General features: G+C 41.6%; 1 protein-coding gene across 3 annotated transcripts in view; it reads left to right on the top strand.

Annotated features, from left to right (window-relative positions):
• Window positions 1-20,544, top strand: part of COL8A2 (collagen type VIII alpha 2 chain) — a 284,052-nt gene that overhangs the window by 83,629 nt on the left and 179,879 nt on the right. The window contains exon 1 of one of the 3 annotated variants that reach the window (XM_070764714.1): window positions 19,876-19,964. The exons of 1 other annotated variant lie outside the window; for it this stretch is intronic. The gene's annotated coding sequence lies outside the window, so the exon portion shown is untranslated. Of the gene's footprint in view, window positions 1-19,875; window positions 19,965-20,544 lie in introns of those variants that run through there. One more of the 3 variants, XR_011560347.1, reaches the window with a different exon arrangement.

Here is a 20,544-nt window from a genome sequence, read left to right as displayed (position 1 = left end):
TACGTTTCTTTCCCGACTGCAAAAGTGAAGAAAAGGGGTGTTAAGTCAGGTGCACCAGTTGCGACCCTATCTGGACCGGGACTCACTGCTCACAGTCACTCATGCCCTCATCACCTCGAGGCTCGACTACTGTAACGCTCTCTACATGGGGCTACCTTTGAAAAGTGTTCGGAAACTTCAGATCGTGCAGAATGCAGCTGTGAGAGCAATCATGGGCTTGCCAAGGTATGCCCATGTTACACCAACACTCCGCAGTCTGCATTGGTTGCCGATCAATTTCCGGTCACAATTCAAAGTGTTGGTTATGACCTATAAAGCCCTGCATGGCATCGGACCAGAATATCTCCAGGACCGCCTTCTGCCGTACGAATCCCAGCGACCGGTTAGGTCCCACAGAGTTGGCCTTCTCCGGATCCCGTCGACTAAACAATGTCGTTTGGCGGGACCCAGGAGAAGAGCCTTCTCTGTGGCGGCCCTGACCCTCTGGAACCAGCTCCCCCCGGAGATCAGAACTGCCCCCACCCTCCTTGCCTTTCATAAAGTTCTTAAGACCCATCTTTGTCGTCAGGCATGGGGGAACTGAGACATCTCCCCCGGGCCTATACAGTTTATACATGGTATGTTTGTGTGTGTGCTTGCTGTTAATAATGGGTTTTTTAGTGTTTTTTTAAATTATTAGATTTGTTCTTACATTGTCTTTGTTATTGTTGTGAGCCGCCCCGAGTCTACTGAGAGGGGCGGCATACAAATCTAATTAATAATAATAATAATAATAATAATAATAATAATAATAATAATAATAATAACGATACCGAGGCTGCTGTAGTTTATTGAAACATTTAAATATGTTAAAGGGTTAAATAAGGTTCAGGAAGGAAGTGTTTTCAATAGGAAACACAAGAATAAGGGGGCACAATCTGAGATTAGTTGGGGGAAAGATTAGAAGTAATGTGAGAAAATATTATTGTACTGAAAGCGTAGTAGATGCTTGGAACAAACTTCCAGCAGACGTAGTTGGTAAATCCACAGCAACTGAATTTAAACATGCCTGGGATAAACATATATCCATCCTAAGATAAAATACAAGAAATAGTATAAGGGCTGACTAGATGGACCATGAGGTCTTTTTCTGCTGTCAATCTTCTATGTTTCTAAACAAGAACTGGAACAGGAATCAGTCACCACCAACCAACGCTAAAACCCAAGAAGGCAACGATATAACCATTGCCCTTGAAATCACTGGTAGATTCCCCTTCACCTTGTCTCATATGGGTGAATTTATTTCGGCTGACATGCGCCGGGGTGGTCAGTTGAAAATAGGTCGATAGTTTCATTTGCAGTGTAGACCACGCGATGGTTTCCACAGATTCTGGGTCAGCTACAGTCTGGGCGAGGCTGGAAATAGCGGAGCCACAATAGTTCAGGAAAATGGCCCTTTTCCTATCGTCAGACGCATCAGGAAGGTTGCTCGCTTGAAGGAGGATCCTAAATTTGGACATGCATGTTGTCCATGTTCCTTGCTTGTGGTTGAAGAAATCGGGCGCTTGGGACATGGAGGACTGTATATTGAGCTGGTTCGTGCAAAAGTCAACTCATCTTCGTTGCCGCTGTTAAGTCAGGAACGATACCGAGACTTCTGAGGTTTAATTCATTTATTGAAACAAGATCTGTAACAGGAATCAGTCACAAACCAATTCTAAAATCCAACAAGGCAACAGTATAACAGTTGCCCTATTTATACTCTACCGACGAAGCGGGCAAAACATAGACAGCTGTTCATTTTTGGCGGCTTCTGTCTGCTTGCTGCGCGGGAACCAATCAGATTCATTCTTTTATTTAACTGTGTCGACATAACAAGGGGCATTTGAGTCGCCCAATATTTACAAAGAGAAAGGGTGACATGATAGCAGTCTTTCAATACTTGACAGGTTTTGCAGAGAAGATGGGTCAATTCAATTCAATTCAATTTATTTGATTTATAAGCCGCCCATCTCCAACTCTTCTGGGCAGTGTACAACAATTTTTAAAAATACAATAATTAAAAAGTCCAATATTAAAAGACATTCATCACTGATAGCCGGAGCAGGGTGTTGTTGCTCAATGGCCTCAGGCCTGCTGGAAAGCCAGGTTTTTAAGGCCTTTCGGAAGGTCCGTGTAAATATCTGGAGGGAGTGCAAATCTCTGGTTCCAGAGAGCCAGAGCCACCACAGAAAAGGCCCTTCCCCGTGGTCCCGCCAGTCAGCATTGCTTGGCAGATGGGACCCGGAGGAGGCCAACAGTGGGTTTTAATCGGTCGAATGCCGCACGAATCCCAGCGATCGATTAGGTCCCACAGAGTGGGCCTTCTCCGGGTCCCGTCAACTAAACAATGTCGGTTGGCGGGCCCCAGGGGAAGAGCCTTCTCTGTGGCGGCACTGGCCCTCTGGAACCAACTCCCCCCGGAGATTAGAACTGCCCCTACTCTTCCTGCCTTCCGTAAACTCCTTAAAACCCACCTTTGCCATCAGGCATGGGGGAACTGAAACATCTTCCCCTGGGCATGTTTAATTTATACATGGTATGCTTGTGTGTATGTCTGTTAGTATATGGGGTCTTTTTTAAATCTTTAATATTTTAAATTGTCAGATTATTTATGATTTGTTTCCACGTGTTGTGAGCCGCCCCGAGTCTTCAGAGAGGGGCGGCATACAAATCTAAGTAATAAATAAATAAATAAATTGGGAAGTGTGAGGCAGAAGATGGTCCTGTAAATAATGTGATCCTAAGCCTCAAGGTATATGATGGCAGGATAAAAAGAAATAAAAGGAAGCTTGTCAATGAGAGAACCAACCTAGAACTGAGGATAAATTTCCTGTCAGGGAGAACAATGAATCTGCAGAACAGCTTGTCTCAGGAAGATTGAAGATCTTGGAGCACCCAGAACTTCCTGAGGCAAGCCGTTGCACTGGTTAATTGTTCTCCCTGACAGGAAATTTCTCTCAGTTCTAGGCTGGTTCTCTCATTGAGAGAGTTTTTAAGAAGACATCCATTTGTCTGGGCTGACATAGTGTCTCCCGCTTGAGCAGGGGATTGGACCAGAAGACCTGCCAGATTTCCAAAAAGACCTCCCTTCTAATTCTATTATTCTGTATTCTGGAATAAAAATGGGGGTTTCCCCAAATGAACCCTAACATCATATCTAAAGGAGGAAATGAGGAATGAGGTGTGGGTTGGCAGCACCTGGAAGACTGGCTGAGTTCACACAGAATGCCAAGCCAAGATAATTTAAGCTATGATTTGTGCGGAATAAGCCATAATCCTAGTCATAGTTCCCTCTAAGCTGAGCAGGTGAGCAATCACTCACTTAAAAATCATCATCAACTCAGAGTTTTCCAAACCTGCCCAGAAGCCGAGAGGGAAATTTTATTATTATTTCTGTGCCGCCCAGTCCCGAAGGGACTGCCGCTCAGACACTATACTTTTCCGCCCACCCCAAAAAAAATTTAGAGAGAACACTGTTCCTAGCTCATAATAGGAGATTTGTGTCTCACCTAAGCAAAAGCAAAGAATTCATATTAGGATTCTGTGCAACACTTAAACTAGGAATGGAGCAAGATGTCACTTTTCATTAGCTTCCCCCATTACATTCCTCGCCCTTGGAAATCTGTCGAGTTTAGTTTTCCCAGTCCAGTTCTTGTTTTTGTTCTATTCTTGAATTTGTACGTATTTTGGTCACATATCTGCAAGCATGTGTTTTGGTTTACAAGCTCGCCTCGCAAAGCCAGTCTGTGCAAACCATTTCCTCTAATATAGTACATTTCTGTATGTCATTTTCCTGAATGGCTGCTCTTTGCAGAAACCTTGTCCTTAAAAGGCATTGCAAAAGTCAGAAAACCAGCAACGCTGGATCAAGAAGTATGCATTTATGCATGTGTCGGGTGGAGGGTGTGTGTATGTGTGTGTGTGTGTGTTGCTGCCTCTCCTGGATCAGGCATTGCTGTTTTCTCGCCTGATCAGGTGAAGGGACCTCAAAAGGCTGCTGTAAATATTAAGGGAAAGTAATAATAATAATAATAATAATAATAATAATAATAATAATAATAATAATAATATATTCGATTTGTATGCCGCCCCTCTCCAAAGATAAAAACAATATTATAGCGAAACAAATCTAATATTAAAAAGAAATATATAAAACCCTATCATATTAAAACCAGACAACACATACATACCAAACATAAAATATAAAGAGCCTGGGGGAAAGGTGTCTCAAATGCCCCATGCCTGGTGGTATAGATGGGTCTTGAGTAGTTTACGAAAGACAGGGAGGGTGGGGGCAGTTCTAATCTCCAGGGGGAGTTGATTCCAGAGGGCTGGTTGGTCTCCGGATGCAATTTAAGGTGTTGCTTATTACCTATAAAGCCCTACATGGCATCAGACCAGACTATTTATGGGACTGTCTTTTCCCCCAAAGCTCCCAGTGACCAACCAGAACTAAACAGGGTTGACTTTCTCCAGATCCCGTGAGCCAAACAATGCCGATTGGGGGGGGGGTCGCATGGGAAGGCCTTCTCTGTGGTGGCTCCGGCTCTATGGAACCAACTTTCCCCAGAAGCTCGTACTGCCCCTACCCTCCTAGCCTTCCAAAAGACTCTGAAAACATGGCTTTGCTGGCAGGCCTGGGGGCCGTAGAGTAACAACTAGCCCGGTCCAAGAAATATGAAGGTGTGCTCAATTATTGTTATATTTCGGAGGGTTTTAAACTGTTTTATATTGCCACTGTTTTAGTATGTTGTTTACTATTGTTTACATTGTTTCATGCTATATTATTTACTTTGTACGCCACCCAGAGTCCGCAAGGAGTTGGGCGGTTTAAAAGTCAAACAAATAAACAAATAAACAAACAAAATAAACTCCAAGAGGCAATAAAGGACAGGATGAGGAGTTGGTGTACTATAATAAATGGGCTTGCAAACAGTCAGACACAACTGAACAACTGAACCACAAGGACGGGAAAAGAAATGGATTTTCTGGGATGCTGTCTTTATGTTTTCGTGAGATTGACCTATCCAGATTCCTAAGAGGTCAGTAAGGGGCGAGTACAAGTGCACTAGAGTGCCTTCCGTCCCCTGTCCTATTGCTCTCCTATATCTCCTATTCCTTTCTTGTATTCCTATATCTCTTCTTCTATTCTTTCATTGATATGTTCTATTACTATACCTTCTTTTCTATTATTTCTTAGATATATTTTACTATGAGTATCTCCTCTATAACCTTCATCATGTATTTTACTATGTGTATATAGTACCCACTAAAACCCTCATTGTGTATTGGACAAAATGAATTAAAAAAAAAAAAGATTTATTCGCCTCATGCAAGGAATCGCCAAATACCAAACCACCAAAGCTCAATGGCCACATTGGTGATGTAATTTCTGAGTGGTTTAGTGGTTTTATGGTTGGAAGCAGGGGTGGACTACTGCCCAGACCGGGGGGGGGGGAGGGTGGACACAGTGGGGTAGCGAAAATGGAGCTCCATTCCAGAGCACCCAATTTGCATTGAAAGATGTTGAAAGAAAATGCAGGGCATCCTGCATAAGCCACGCCCACAGTGTGGTAGTAAAATTTTTGGCAGCCCTTCACTGGTTAGAAGCAAAAATAATTTAATTCCTAGAGGATTCTGCTGTCCTTTTCTCACCCCTGTTTTCAAACTACCTGAAATAATTGTGCTGCTCCAAATTACTCAGGGTTTCTTTCTTTCTCCCCCTCCCAACTGAATTTTAGCAATTGGTGTCAGAGGAGCTACGTGTGACCTCTGGACTTACCGTCCCTAAGATGTTGGTTCAGAAATGCGCATTGCAAATAGTTTGCCTTCACGAGCCAATGACAGATTTCTCCCCACGGCTCTAGTGTGAATCCGAGCATTGCCAATCGATTCGCCTCTGAAACGCCCCCACATTACTCGGGGGGAGGGAATTGCCAAATGTGAGCTTGCATCAACCAGCCTTTGTATTTGGCCGCGCACGTTCCCATTTGAAGCTTGAATGCCGCAGAGAAGCCCAAGCACCCATGGCTGTCTTTATTCTATCACACTTTCTCACACGTTGCGCATACAGCTTTCTGGCAATGCTTTTGGCTGAGCCCGGGCTCTGGGTTCTTCCTGCCTGGAAGTCCAATAAACTGAGCAATGTTTAGAAATGTTAAAAATAATTGCCGTGTTTTCCCATGTTGGGTACCAAAGGGAAAAGGTCAGCGGACTTTTCTTAAAGGTGTCTATGGAGATTCTCAGTCATCCAGTTCATTATTATTTATTTGTTTGTTTGCTTGCTTGCTTGTTTGTTATTTCAGTTTCAAATCAAATCAAATTTATTATTACAGTAACATAGAAACATAGAAGACTGACGGCAGAAAAAGACCTCCTGGTCCATCTAGTCTGCCCTTATATTATTTCCTGTATTTTATCTTACAATGGATATATGTTTATCCCAGGCATGTTTAAATTCAGTTACTGTGGATTTACCAACCACGTCTGCTGGAAGTTTGTTCCAAAGATCTGCTACTCTTTCAGTGAAATAATATTTTCTCACGTTGCTTTTGATCTTCCCCCAACTAACTTCAGATTGTGTCCCCTTGTTCTTGTGTTCACTTTCCTATAAAAAACACTTCCCTTCTGAACCTTATTTAACCCTTTAACATATTTAAATGTTTCGATCATGTCCCCCCTTTTCCTTCTGTCCTCCAGACTATACAGATTGAGTTCATGAAGTCTTTCCTGATACGTTTTATGCTTAAGACCTTCCACCATTCAGTCATTGAGCAAAACAAATAAAAACCCTTAGTGAATACACAATCAAAAGTTGTAGGATAAAATGATAAATAACAGATAAAATCCATGATAAAATCAAGTCTATCAGTTATGCCTTGTCAATACAGTAATCCCTCGCTACTTCACAGTTCATCTTTCGCGGATTCACTACTTCACAGGTTTTCAAAAGGGGCTTGAGTCCATTAAATCCATTGAAAATTTTAAATCCATTAAAAATTCTTCTACAGTCCTACTGTACTCTATTAAAGATGCTGGTAGGATATCACATGTAGTTCTAGCTAAGAAACATTATAGAATGACTGTTTAATGCAAAGGGTGGGTTTTAAAAGTCCAAATACTCATTAAATACATAAAAAAATATATTTCCTCTACTTCACGGAAATTCGTTTTTCACGGGGGGTCTTGGAACGCATCCCCTGTGAAGAACGAGGGATCACTGTACTACTAAAATTACAGTCCATAAGCTGTGAGATCTATATTCAGTTTGATACTATTAGGGAAAGGAATAAACAAGGTTGCCACATTTGTCGTATAAATTAGGTAAGGTGTATTAAGCACTTAAAAGCTGGCCACAAATGGTACACATACATACATACATACATAAATACATACATACATACATACATACATCTACTACTACTACTACTACAATAATAATAATAATAATAATAATAATAATTATTATTATTATTATTATTATCATCATCATCATCATCATCATCATCATCATCATCATCATTAATTAGATTTGTATGCCGCCCCTCTCTGTGTGTATGTGTATATGTATACACATACATATACACATACACACATACACATATATATGTTTATAGGCCGCCCTTCTCCTGACGGACTCAGGGTGGCGTATAAGGTTAAAAACAGAAAGTCTAAAATCCCAAGAAGAAAAACACTCATCCATCATTCATTCATAAATAGTGGCCGGAGCAATAGTGGCTCCAGACCTGCTGGCAAAGACATGTTTTAAGGACTTTCAAAAGGCCAGGAGGGTGGGGGAAGTGCGAATCTCCTGGGGAAGTTGGTTCTAAAGGGCTGGGGCTGCCACAGAGAAGGCCTGTCCCTGCAGCCCCACTGCTTGGCTGATAGGACCTGGAGAAGGCCGACCCTGTGGGATCTGACTGGGGTATATGAGGCAGAAGACAGTTCCGTAAATAATCTGGTCCTAAGCCATGAAGGGCTTTATAGGTAATAACCAAATTGTGTCCGGGCACCAATCAGAAGCCGGTGCAGCTCGGCAGAGTGATGGAGATACATGAGTATATCTGGGTAGGCCCATGACAGCTTGCGTGCCTGGTGGTCTCAAAGGGGCTTTTTCTTTTCTTCTTTTCAAAAGTTTTTTTAAATTTCTTTCCACCTTCACAAATACAGATTCAACATGTATATACCTTCCAGTATTGCATACAACATACAAAATTCATAATTGTACATTTTTGCCTTTTATTCATAGACCCCTATTTATTTATTTATTTTTAAATGTTGAACAGCAGCCTACCCCTTTCTTGCACCCACCTTCCTCCTTCCTTCTTTCCTCCTGCCTACTTTCCATTCACTCCTCCTAAACCTCTCTCTCCCTCTTTCTTCTTTTTCTTTCTCTCTCTCTCTCTCCACCTCTCACTCCTTCTCTCCTTTCCTTTCTACTTCCTCTTCACCCCTCTAGTACCTCAAAGGTGCTTTTTCAAGAGGCAACTAGATTTTCACTTCTCATCCAAGAAGCTTCTTCAGCTGAACGTTCAAAAAACATTTTTTCCACTTACCTTCACTACTGATTCAGAATTGTGAACGCTTTGCTTATCCGTAGTGCTTCTGCGCATGCGCAGATCGTCTGCGATGACATTCGGACAGGTGGTCGGAGTCTCTTGCTGCTGCTACTGGTTCGCCTGAACTAGGGCGAACTAGGTAATAATCCACCACTGCTCGCTACTGAAGAGAAGGAGGCATAGAATAGAATAGAATAGAATAGAATAGAACAGAGCAGAACAGAACAGAATATAATAGAATTCTTTACTGGCCAAATGTGATTAGACACACAAGGAATTTGTCTTGGTGCATATGCTCTCAGTGTACATAAAATAAAATATAGATTTGTCAAGAATCATGTGGTACAACACTTAATGATTGTCATAGGGGTCAAAAAAGCAATGAAGAAACAATCAATATTAATAAAAATCTTAGGATACAAGCAACACCGCTGGGTGAGATCATCCAAGGGCATGGGGTGAGGTATCATCAGTATGCCGATGATACCCAGCTTTACATCTCCACCCCATGTCCAGTCAACAAAGCAGTGGAAGTGATGTGCCGGTGTCTGGAGGCTGTTGGGGCCTGGATGGGTGTCAACAGACTCAAACTCAACCCGGATAAGACGGAGTGGCTGTGGGTTTTGCCTCCCAAGGACAATTCATCTGTCCGTCCATTACCCTTGGGGGGGGGGAATTATTGACCCCCTCGGAGAGGGTCCGCAACTTGGGCGTCCTCCTCGATTCACTGCTCACATTAGAGAACCATCTTTCAGCTGTGGCGAGGGGGGCGTTTGCCCAAGTTCGCCTGGTGCACCAGTTGCGGCCCTATCTGGACCGGGACTCACTGCTCACAGTCACTCATGCCCTCATCACCTCGAGGTTCGACTACTGTAACGCTCTCTACATGGGGCTACCTTTGAAAAGTGTTCGGAAACTTCAGATCGTGCAGAACGCAGCTGCGAGAGCAGTCATAGGCTTGCCTAGGTATGCCCATGTTTCACCAACACTCCGCAGTCTGCATTGGCTGCCGATCAATTTCCGGTCACAATTCAAAGTGTTGGTTATGACCTTTAAAGCCCTTCATGGCATTGGACCAGAATATCTCCGAGACCGCCTTCTGCCGCACGAATCCCAGCGACCGATTAGGTCCCACAGAATGGGCCTTCTCCGGGTCCTGTCAACTAAACAATGTTGGTTGGCGAGCCCCAGGGGAAGAGCCTTCTCTGTGGCGGCCCCGACTCTCTGGAACCAACTCCCCCCAGAGATTAGAACTGCCCCTACTTTCCCTGCCTTCCGTAAACTCCTTAAAACCCACCTTTGCCGTCAGGCATGGGGGAACTGAAACACCTCCCCCGGGCATGTACAATTTATGCATGGTATGTTTGTGTGTGTGCTTGTTAGTAAATGGGGTTCTTTTTTAAAAAACTTTTTAAAATATTTTAAATTTATTTGGATTTGTTACGATTGTTATATTTTGCTGTGAGCCGCCCCAAGTCCGCGGAGAGGGGCGGCATACAAGTCTGAATAATAAATAAATAAATAAACAAGTTACAGTCATACAGTCCTAAGTGGGAGGAAATGGGTGATAGGAATGATGAGAAAAACTAGTAGAATAGAAGTGCAGATTTAGTAAAAAGTCTGACAGTGTTGAGGGAATTATTTGTTTAGTAGAGTGATGGCCTTCAGGAAAAAACCTGTTCTTGTGTCTAGTTGTCTCGGTGTGCAGTGCTCTGTAGCGACGTTTTGAGGGTATGAGTTGAAGCAGTTTTGAGGGTATGAGTTGAAGCGAGGGGTCAGTAAATATTTTCATCATCCTCTTTTTGACTCGTGCAGTCTACAGGTCCTCAATGGAAGGCAGGTTGGCAGCAATTGTTTTTTCTGCAGTTCTGATTATCCTCTGAAGTCTGTGTCGGTCTTGTTGGGTTGCAGCACCAAACCAGACAGTGCAGATGACAGACTCAATGATTCCTCTGTAGAACTGTATCAGCAGCTCCTTGGGCAGTTTGAGCTTCCTGAGCTGGCGCAGAAAGAGCATTCTTTGTTGTGCTTTTTTGATGATGTTTTTGATGTGTGGTGACCATTTTAGGTCTTCAGATATGATAGAACCTAGAAATTTGAAGGTCTCTATTGTTGATACTGTGTTGTCTAGTATTGTGAGAGGTGGAAGGATGGAAGGGTTTCTCCTAAAGTCTACCACCATTTCTACGGTTTTGAGTGTGTTCAGTTCTAGATTGTTCCGGTCACACCACAAGGTTAGTTGTCCAACCTCCCATCTGTATGCGGATTTATCATTGTCTTGAATGAGTCTGATCACTGTTGTATCATCTGCAAACACGTGTGCTTCCGTCATGAGGCAAACCGGTAGGGAAGATAAGGGGAACCCAGCCCTGCACCCAACCCCTCCTGGGGTTTGCATCCCAGTCTAGGGTTTCACTTTCCCAGGCCAAACCATCTGAAATTCAGTAGGATAGGAACGGAAGCCAATTCTGACATCCCTTGAAACAAGACACAGATTAGGTTTCAGCCCAGACGACAAGGGGGAAGGAGGCTGATCTTTGGCAAGTTTTATTGAAACCTAATTAAGTTATTGGCATTCCCACCGACTCAGTACTTGCTGCAAAACGAGGCGTTGGGCCAAAGACACTGGTAACCAAAGAGAAACCGAGAAGGGAAAGAATTCCAGTTTATATCTTTTCTAAACCGTCTCCACATGCTTTCTTTAAAAAAAAAAAAAAGGGAAAAAAGGTGGAGGGGGGGTGTTTGGCAGAACATTTTATTTTCACCACAGTCCTGGCCCAGCCGAGCGAGAGATCGTTAAAAGGGCAATGGGATATTAACATTGTGCGGTGTGTTTTTCTCTGCTTTTGGCTTAGCTTTGTCCGGGTGGTGAGCTTTCTTCACAACCTTGTGATGTCTTGGCTTCTGGGCCAGGCAGCCCCAAAGTGATGCTTGTTGAAGACAGTTGTTATTATGGAGGGAGGCAAGGAGACTTGGAGAGGAGTTGAAACATGTAGTTAACCAAAAGCTCCATCTGGTTTGAAGGAGCCTGTCTCATTCTTTGCTCTTTCTTCTGAAGTTACCCTAAATCTTCTGTGGGATGCAACTGCAGGGGGATGAATTAATAGGGTTGGATTTGTTTATTACTTAGATTTATAGCCTTGGATCCAGAGGACTAAGATGATCCAGTGTTTTGGTTGCCATGATGTAAAAAGGGGGTTGAGACTCTAGAAAGAGGGCAGAGAAGAGCAACAAAGATGATTAGGGGACTGGAGGCTAAAACATATGAAGAACAGTTGCAGGAACTGGGTTTGTCTAGTATAGTGAAAAGAAGGACCAGGGGAGACAGGATAGCAGTGTTCCAATATCTCAGGCGCTACCCAAAGAAGAGGGCGTTAAGCTATTCTCCAAAGCACCTGAGGGTAGAATGAGAATCGATGGGTGAAAACTAAACAAGGAGAGAAGCAACTTAGAACTAAGGAGACATTTCCTGACAGTGAGAACAATTAATCAGTGGAATAGCTGGATGCTCCAACACTGGAAGTTTTTAAGATGTTGGATAACCACCTGTCTGAAGTAGTGTAGGGTTTCCTGCCCAAGCAGGGGGTTGGACTAGAAGACCTCCAAGGTCCTTTCCAACTTTGTTGCTGTTGTTAGGGTAAAATTAGGGTTTCTCTTTTGTAGTGTTTCTGAAACTCAGCAACTTTACGATGTGTGAACTTCAACTTCCAGAATGCCTCAGCCAGCTATGCTGGCTGGGAAATTCTTGGAATTGACATCTATATCCATAGTGGGTTCTAAAACAGTCTAAGGAGAAAGGCATCATAAAAACCAAATAAAATAAAAAACCAAATAAAATAAAATAAAATAAAATAAAATAAAATAAAATAAAATAAAATAAAATAAAATAAAATAAAATAAAATAAAATAAAATAAAATAAAATAAAATAAAATAAAATAAAATAAAATAAAATAAAATAAAATAAAATAAAATAAAATAAAATAAAATAAAATAAAATAAAATAAAATAAAATAAAATAAAATAAAATAAAATAAAATAAAATAAAACAAAACAAAACAAAACAAAACAAAATAAAATAAAATAAAATAAAATAAAATAAAATAAAATAAATATACCACATTCCCTTAATGCAATCTCATAAAGAAACAGCTCTTAAACTGAGCTAAATACCCCTTTAGTCTATAAGCACAGTGGCAAAAGAAAGCAAAGATCGTACCAAGTACAATAATAGACCACTTGGATGCCAATGCAGAACATCTAGAGTACCACTTAAATATCTTGATTTTGAATACGAAAAATTATCACAATCAGTCAACTGCAGAAGGCAGCTACTAGGAACAGCTAAAATCTTGTGATGAGATCTTTAGCACCATAAAATAACAACATCTGCGTAGCCCAGCTCCATGGGAAGGACTTGATAGGTGGAAAAAACATCAACTAATCAATTTTTGCCACAATTGTTAAGAGAATCATTGAGTCAAGTTGATTTGAATCACTTGGTCATTAAATGCTTGTTGGAAGCTGGTTGAGAAGGACACAAATGTTCAACTTTGCGACCGTTGTAAATCCATTATTATTATTATTATTATTATTATTTTATTTTATTTTATTTTATTTTATTTTATTTTATTTTATTTTATTTTATTTTATTTTATTTTATTTTATTTTATTTTATTTTATTTTATTTTATTTTATTTTATTTTATTTTATTTTATTTTATTTTATTTTATTTTATTTTATTTTATTTTATTTTATTTTATTATTTTTATTTTTATTTTTATTATTTTTATTTTATTATTATTATTATTATTATTTATTAGATTTGTATGCCGCTCCACTCCGTAGACTCGGGGCGAGTTGCCAAAGCACAAATATGTTGACCATCTAATCGAAGAAAGCTGCGATAGTCGTAAATGTGAGGACTGACTGTAAATCTATTTATTGTAACAATGTTGGTTGCTGAACAAATGGTTGTAAGTCAAGGACTGCCTATACTTCCCATCTGAGCTCTTCCTGTTAGTAGTCGCATGTACGTGCTATAAAAATATGAGACTATGGGCCATCACAACTGCATTTAAATTTTGTTCCATTGTGTTATTATAGAAAAATATTTCAATCTGTTAAAAACCTTTCAAGTTTAATGTTTCACCATAAATCTTTTCCCATGCTTGGAAAAAGTGAAACCCAGGGGAAGTAGAACTTAATCTTGTGATATAAAAGAGGTTATTTCCTAATTGAAGATGTCTAAGGCCCAAAGTTCCAGCAAAGTTCAATCTTATTTTTCAACTTTGGTGCAACTACGCTGTATTTGGCTAGTCAGTTTCAGTTATAACTGATATCAATGTGGGCAAGCCCAATCAAATCAGTATGAAGGCAGAGCTTTCTGGATTGGTCCTGTTGACAATTCATGCTAATCATAACGAATTCTTCAGCAATTCTAATTAAGATTAATTAGCAGCTGAGTTTTTTGTAAGAAAATATTGCTTTTAGGTGTGTGTGTGTGTGTGTGTGTGTGTGTAGTAATGGGCAGCCAAAATTTTTACTGCCACACTGTGGGTGTGGCTTATCTTGTGGGTGTGGTTTATCTTGTGGGTGTGGCTTAATAGTCATGTGGCTGGGCAGGAGTGGCTTGCCAGCCATGTGATCAGGTGGGAGTGGCTTGAACGATCATCATTGTTCAAGTGAACTGTTAAATCCTCGACTTACAACCTTACCATTTTCGTTCGCTGGGTTGACAATTTGCTTCGCGTTTCCCACACTCTCCTTCCTGGGTCACCCCCCTGCCTCAGGCTGGATAGCTAGGTGAATGGGGGCTGCAAGAAGCATCAATGCTGCCAGCGCTGCTTCCACCCACAACTTCTGCTTGGACCTCAGGCGGGAGGTGGCCGCGTTAGGCTGGAGGGGAGCCGGGCAGGAGAGAGGGAAGCTCATCCGAGGCCAGGAAGGAGGAAAGAGGAAAAAAGCAAGGAGCGCAGACGTAGCAGCAGGGGGAAAAAGGAGAGCCGAGCCGAGACCATAATCCAGGAAGTGACAGCCGCCGATCAGCTGGAGCTGTGCATGCATCTTCAATTCCACCGGTGGAACTGTGTTCCACCCCATCCTGCTTGCTGCCCATCCCTGTGTGTGTTTGTGTTTGTGTGTGTCTCCACTACTAAGCCAATTATTAGTAGTGGTTTGTTGATTAAATTAAGTTCATCCAATCTATGTGCTTGTTATGTTTGTAACTGGGAGAGAACAGGTGGTCTCAGCCTGAGGGCATCTTATTGTCTTGTATTACTTTTCGGTTTGGAAGTGTTACTGTTTTGGACAGGAAAGCTGTGCAGAGAGTGCTGAGGAGGAGTGGTGGGTTGTAAATAATTTTGCTAGTGGATTGTGCGTGCTCGTGCACACACACTGCTTCTGCGCATGTACAGAAGCATCCCAGGAGGGCAGGCAGAACCTCCCACTGCTGGTGCTACCTATTCTAAGAACCGGTCCAAAACGGGAGCTGGATGAGAACTACATTTATTTATTTATTTTATTTATTTATTAGATTTGTAGGCCGCCCCTCTCCTCACACTCGGGGCAGCTCACAGCCGTGATAAAACAGTATACAATGGCAAATCTAATATTAACTTTAAAATAACAATTTTACATTAAAAACCTAAAAAAAAACCTTATATAAAAACATACACACAAACATTCCATACATAGAACTACACAGGCAAGGGGAGATGTCTCAGTTCCCCCATCCCTGACAGCAGAGGTGGGTTTTAAGAAGTTTACGAAAGGCAAGGAGGGTGGGGGCAATACTAATCTCCAGGGGGAGCTGGTTCGAGAGGGTCGGGGCCGCCACAGAGAAGGCTCTTCCCCTGGGTCCCTCCAGCCGACATTGTTTAGTCGATGGGACCCGGAGAAGGCCAACTCTGTGGGACCTAACCGGCCGCTGGGATTCATGCGGCAGAAGGCGGTTTTGGTCACCACACTAAAAGAAAAAAACATTGAAACTCTAGAGAAAGTGCAGAAGAGAGCAACCATGATGATAAGGGGACTGGAGCCTGTAACATACAAAAAGCAGTTGCAGGAACTGGGCAGGGCCAGTCTGGCAAAGAGAAGGACCGGGGAGACATTACAGCAGTGTTCCAATACTTGAGGGGCTGCCACAGGCTGTTTTCCAAAGCACCAGAGGGCCAGACAAAGAACAACAGATGGAAGCTGACCAGAGAGAGATTCAACCTGGAAATAAGAAGGAACTTTCTGATGGTGAGAGTGATCAACCAGTGGAACAGAAGTTGCGTGTGGAGGTTGTGAGAGCTCCAACGAGACTTTTAAAGGGAGATTGGACTGCCATTTGTCCGAAATGGTGCTGGGACTCCTGCTTGAGCAGAGGGTTGGACTAGATGACCTACAAGGTCCCCTCCAACTCTATCAACGTACCGCTCGTGAAGTTGGCAGAAGGGATTATTTATTTATTTTTATTTAATTTATTTAATTTGACTCCCAAAGGACTCAGGGCGGCTTACAACTGTGTAAAAATTACAATTAGCAACAATAATAAAAAGAAGTCAAGGCAAAAAACCCTAGTTTTTAAAACATCATTAAAACTAAGACAATTTAATGACATAACTACTAATAATTCAAACCAATTAACTACCTTTTAAATAGGACATGACATCGGTAGTGGATTCCTCCCGGTTTGGTCAACTCCATTGTGCCGGTAGTGAAAATGGAGCTGCATGTGCAGCTCTGCGTCTCCGGCATGTGCTTGCACACATCCAAGCAACATTTGCATTCTGTGCATGCACAGAAGCAAAATCTTGAGAAGGGATTATTATTATTATTCTTTTATTATTATTTATTAGACTTGTATGCCGCCCCTCTCCGGAAACCCGGGGCGGCTCACAACATACAATACAAAGCAATATATGTACAAATCTAATAATTAAAACTATGGCTAAAACCCCATTATCTTAAAAAACAATCAATATTTCACAATCATATCCACACATAACATTTAATGGTCAGAAGGGGGGGGGGCATGTACTAGCTGCCCCATGCCTGGCGACATAGATGGGTCTTAAGGATCTTGCGAAAGGCGAGGATGGTGGGGCCAGTTTGAATCTCCGGAGGGAGTTGATTCCAGAGGGCTGGGGCCGCCACAGAGAAGGCTCTTCCTCTAGGCCCCGCCAAACGACATTGTCTGGTCGACGGGACCTGGAGAAGGCCAACTCTGTGGGACATAATCGGCCGCTGGGATGTATGTGGCAGAAGGCGGTCCTGTAAGTAATCCGGCCCGATGCCATCTTGGGCTTTATAGGTCATCACCAACACTTTGAATTGTGTCCAGAAACCAATCGGCAACCGTGGAGTGTATACGAAACATGGGTATCTCTGGGAAGACCCATGACTGCTCATGTGGCCGCTTTGAAGTTGTATTTGAAGTTGCACGATTTGAAGTTGCACTCGCATGCAAGATTTTGGCATTTTTTTGCTCCTGTGCCTGTGCAGTCCTGACTGTGATAGTCATGTGAGGACACATGTCACAATATTATTATTATTATTATTATTATTATTATTATTATTATTATTATTATTATTATTATTATTATTATTATTATTATTATTTTATTATTATTATTTATTATTATTATTATTATTATTATTATTATTATTATTATTATTATTTATATGGCAGGAGATAGTCTCATAAATAGACTGGCCCTAAGCCATATATGGCTTTATGGATACCGTGTTTCCCCGAAAGTAAGACAGTGTCTTACTTTCTTTTTATCCCCAAAAGCCCCACTATGTCTTACTTTCGGGGTATGTCTTATATTGGGAAAAAATTGTCGAATTTTTTGTTTTAACCATAAAATTAACATTTATTAACAACCTGAACAGTATGGCGTGGGCAGGAGGCGGCGCTCATTAAGATCAGAGGGAGGTGGCAGACGCGGCGACGTATGGAGAGGGGGACGGTGCGGACGTGGGCAGGAGGCGGCGCGCAGCTAGATGAGAGGGAGGCAGCAATACCCCCGTGTTTCCCCGAAAGTAAGACATATGTCTTACTTTCGGGGTACGGCTTATATTAGCCGACCCCCCTGAAACCCCCGATACGTCTTACAATCGGGGGTGTCTTACTATCGGGGAAACAGGGTAATAACCAACACCTTGAATTGTGAGTGAAGACCAATTGGTAGCCAGTGCAGTGCGTGGAGCATAACTGCTTGTGTGGCTGTAATCTTCAAACACTCTTCAAGGGTAGTCCAAAACGTCCAAAGATATTTCACCAGAAGAGCCCATCACTCCTCCACTCGAAACAGAATACCCTACGAAAATAGACTATCTATCCTGGGTCTTGAAAGCTTAGAACTGCGGCGCCTAAAACATGATTTAAGTATTGCCCACAAGATCATATGCTGCAACATCCTTCCAGTCAACGACTACTTCAGCTTCAACCGCAACAACACAAGAGCACGCAACAGATTCAAACTTAATATTAACCGCTCTAAACTTGACTGTAAAAAACATGACTTTAACAATCGAGTTGTCGAAGCGTGGAACTCATTACCGGACTCAATTGTGTCAACCCCCAACCCCCAACATTTCTCCCTTATACTATCCACGATTGACCTTTCCAGGTTCCTAAGAGGTCAGTAAGGGGAGTACATAAGTGCACTAGTGTGCCTTTCGTCTCCTGTCCGATTGTCTTTCCTTATCTCATATATCATATATATTCTCTCCCTCTCATATGTTTCTCTTCTTTTTTACTTACTATCTTTATATATATTACTCAGTGTCTATTCTCTTTCATATGTATTGTATATTGGACAAAGAATAAATAAAATGAAATAAATAAAAATAATCTAGATGGGAGATGATGAGGGCCTGAGTGTCTGGTCCAAATAGAGTCTCAACTGGTATACCAGGTGAACCTGAGCAAAGGTCATACACACAGCCATAATCAGCTCAAGCAAGCTAAGCCAACCCTAAGAACTCAACAATTCAACTCTGAGCAACTTTTATTCTCTACTGTTGGAAAGAGATTTATTCCCAGATAATATATAGAAGCAAAATAAACATCTTTCATTTCCTTCCTCTTCTCCAATAGTTTATCCTAAATATGGGTAGTTTAGTTAGGTTAGCTTTGAATGTAGTGATGGCAGACAGTTGATTTCCATCTACTCTTTTTTACGGGGAGAGGAATTGCCTTCACTTCAAGGTCATTTTCTTTTTTGTAAATATAGTTGTTGTGATTCAGCCTGAGGCTCCTCAGGGACCGGCTGGATCTCTGCCGGATCCATGCCCAGAGGAGGAGGACAGTGAACAGGAGGGGGAGGACCAGGCAGATGGGGGAGAGGAACGTCAGGAAGAGGAGGAGGGAGAGCAGCCTGAGACCCTGGGGGGGGGGGCTCTCCCCAGCTAGTAGCCTGGATTCATTGGATGAAGACGCACAGGCTATAATAGACATGAGGCAGCGACGTGCAGCTCAAAGACGGGGCCAATTAGAAAGGTATTTCCATCCCTGAATTGGCAACAGCTGGGTTTGGGTGTGGTTCTCCTCAGCAGGGTTGAAAAGGCAGGCCCGCCCTTACAGTCTTGTGGAGAGTTATCAACTGGGAGTCCTGTGACCTTGCTTCGATTCTTGGCGTCTCTGATCTTGGCTTGTGGCCTAGAAGTCTGGAAGACTTGGGGGAGGCGTGGGTTTTATTATCTCCAGCGTTGTTTTTGCCAGCAAGAATCCTGTTTTATTGCCTGGCCTTCGTGAAACCTCTGTGAAGCTTCATAGTGTTCCTGTCTGTAGGAACAGTTTTTGTTACCTGTGTTTGCTTTGAATTATATAAACTGCCTTTGCTTTTTACCAGTGTGTCTGGATACTCTTTTTGGTTGGTGTTGGCATCTGGGGGGACCCAGACAGAACATATAGTACTGTATTTTAACCTTCCAACAAATTCCCATAGTTTTTTCCCCCAAGCATGAACAAATTTTCCTAATGTAGAAAAAAGTTGAAATAATCTAAAAATGTCTTTTCATTGGTTGAAATAGCCCATATTTAAGAGCCTGGTTTGTCTCTACAACTTACTGACACTTGTTTGAATGATTTCATCATTAGATGCACAGCTGGACGAAGTAGACATGCTTTGATTTGGTTAAAAAATGGTTGCAAATTTTCTAATGTATATTTCAAGTACTGTGTACTTGATTAGTTGTTTTTTCCAATATATAACTTAAGCCAGCAATGTATGGTTAAGAGAATTAACAGAATGTTGCTTTAAGAGCTAGTGCTGCAATTAGCTATAAGAGGGAGCCAGCTGCCTCTTCCTGATTATTTTTTTACCAGTATGTCTGTGTGGCTGCTATAGAACTGCTTTGTGCTAAATGCTGGTTTAATGTATATGTATTATGTAAGTAAGCTTGCAGTTGGTTATATGTATTGAATAAGACTTACTTTGTATATGTATTGAGAATATTGCTTACTGTAATATATAAATGACTAGTACTGGAATTGACTGCACTATTTGTCTACTGTAAATAATATTTATATATTCAATGTATGTGGTCTAGTTATTTGAGATACTGTTCATATCTGTGTGAACATTAGCTGGGTATCTAAAAATAATAAAAGGGAACACTCCAAAAAATAAAGGGAACACTCAAAGAACACATCTTAGATCTGAATAAATGAAATATTCTCATTGAATACTTTGTTCTGTACAAAGTTGAATGTGCACAACAGCATGTGAAATTGATTGTCAATCAATGTTGCTTCCTAAGTGGACAGTGTGATTTCACAGAGGTTTGATTTACTTAGAGTTATATTGTGTTGTTTAAGTGTTCCCTTTATTTTTTTTGAGCAATATATAACCTCCACATTTGTCCTCTGCGCATACACTCAGTAACTCTGCTAACTCATTAATATTTAACAGTATATTCTCATTTAGCCCTTGGGCAATTAGTATCAGAGTTTGGCTAAAGGCATGATGA

This window comes from Erythrolamprus reginae, chromosome 11, assembly GCF_031021105.1.
Source record: "Erythrolamprus reginae isolate rEryReg1 chromosome 11, rEryReg1.hap1, whole genome shotgun sequence".
NCBI lineage: Eukaryota > Metazoa > Chordata > Lepidosauria > Squamata > Dipsadidae > Erythrolamprus > Erythrolamprus reginae.
This window is presented reverse-complemented; position numbering and strand designations above follow the sequence as displayed.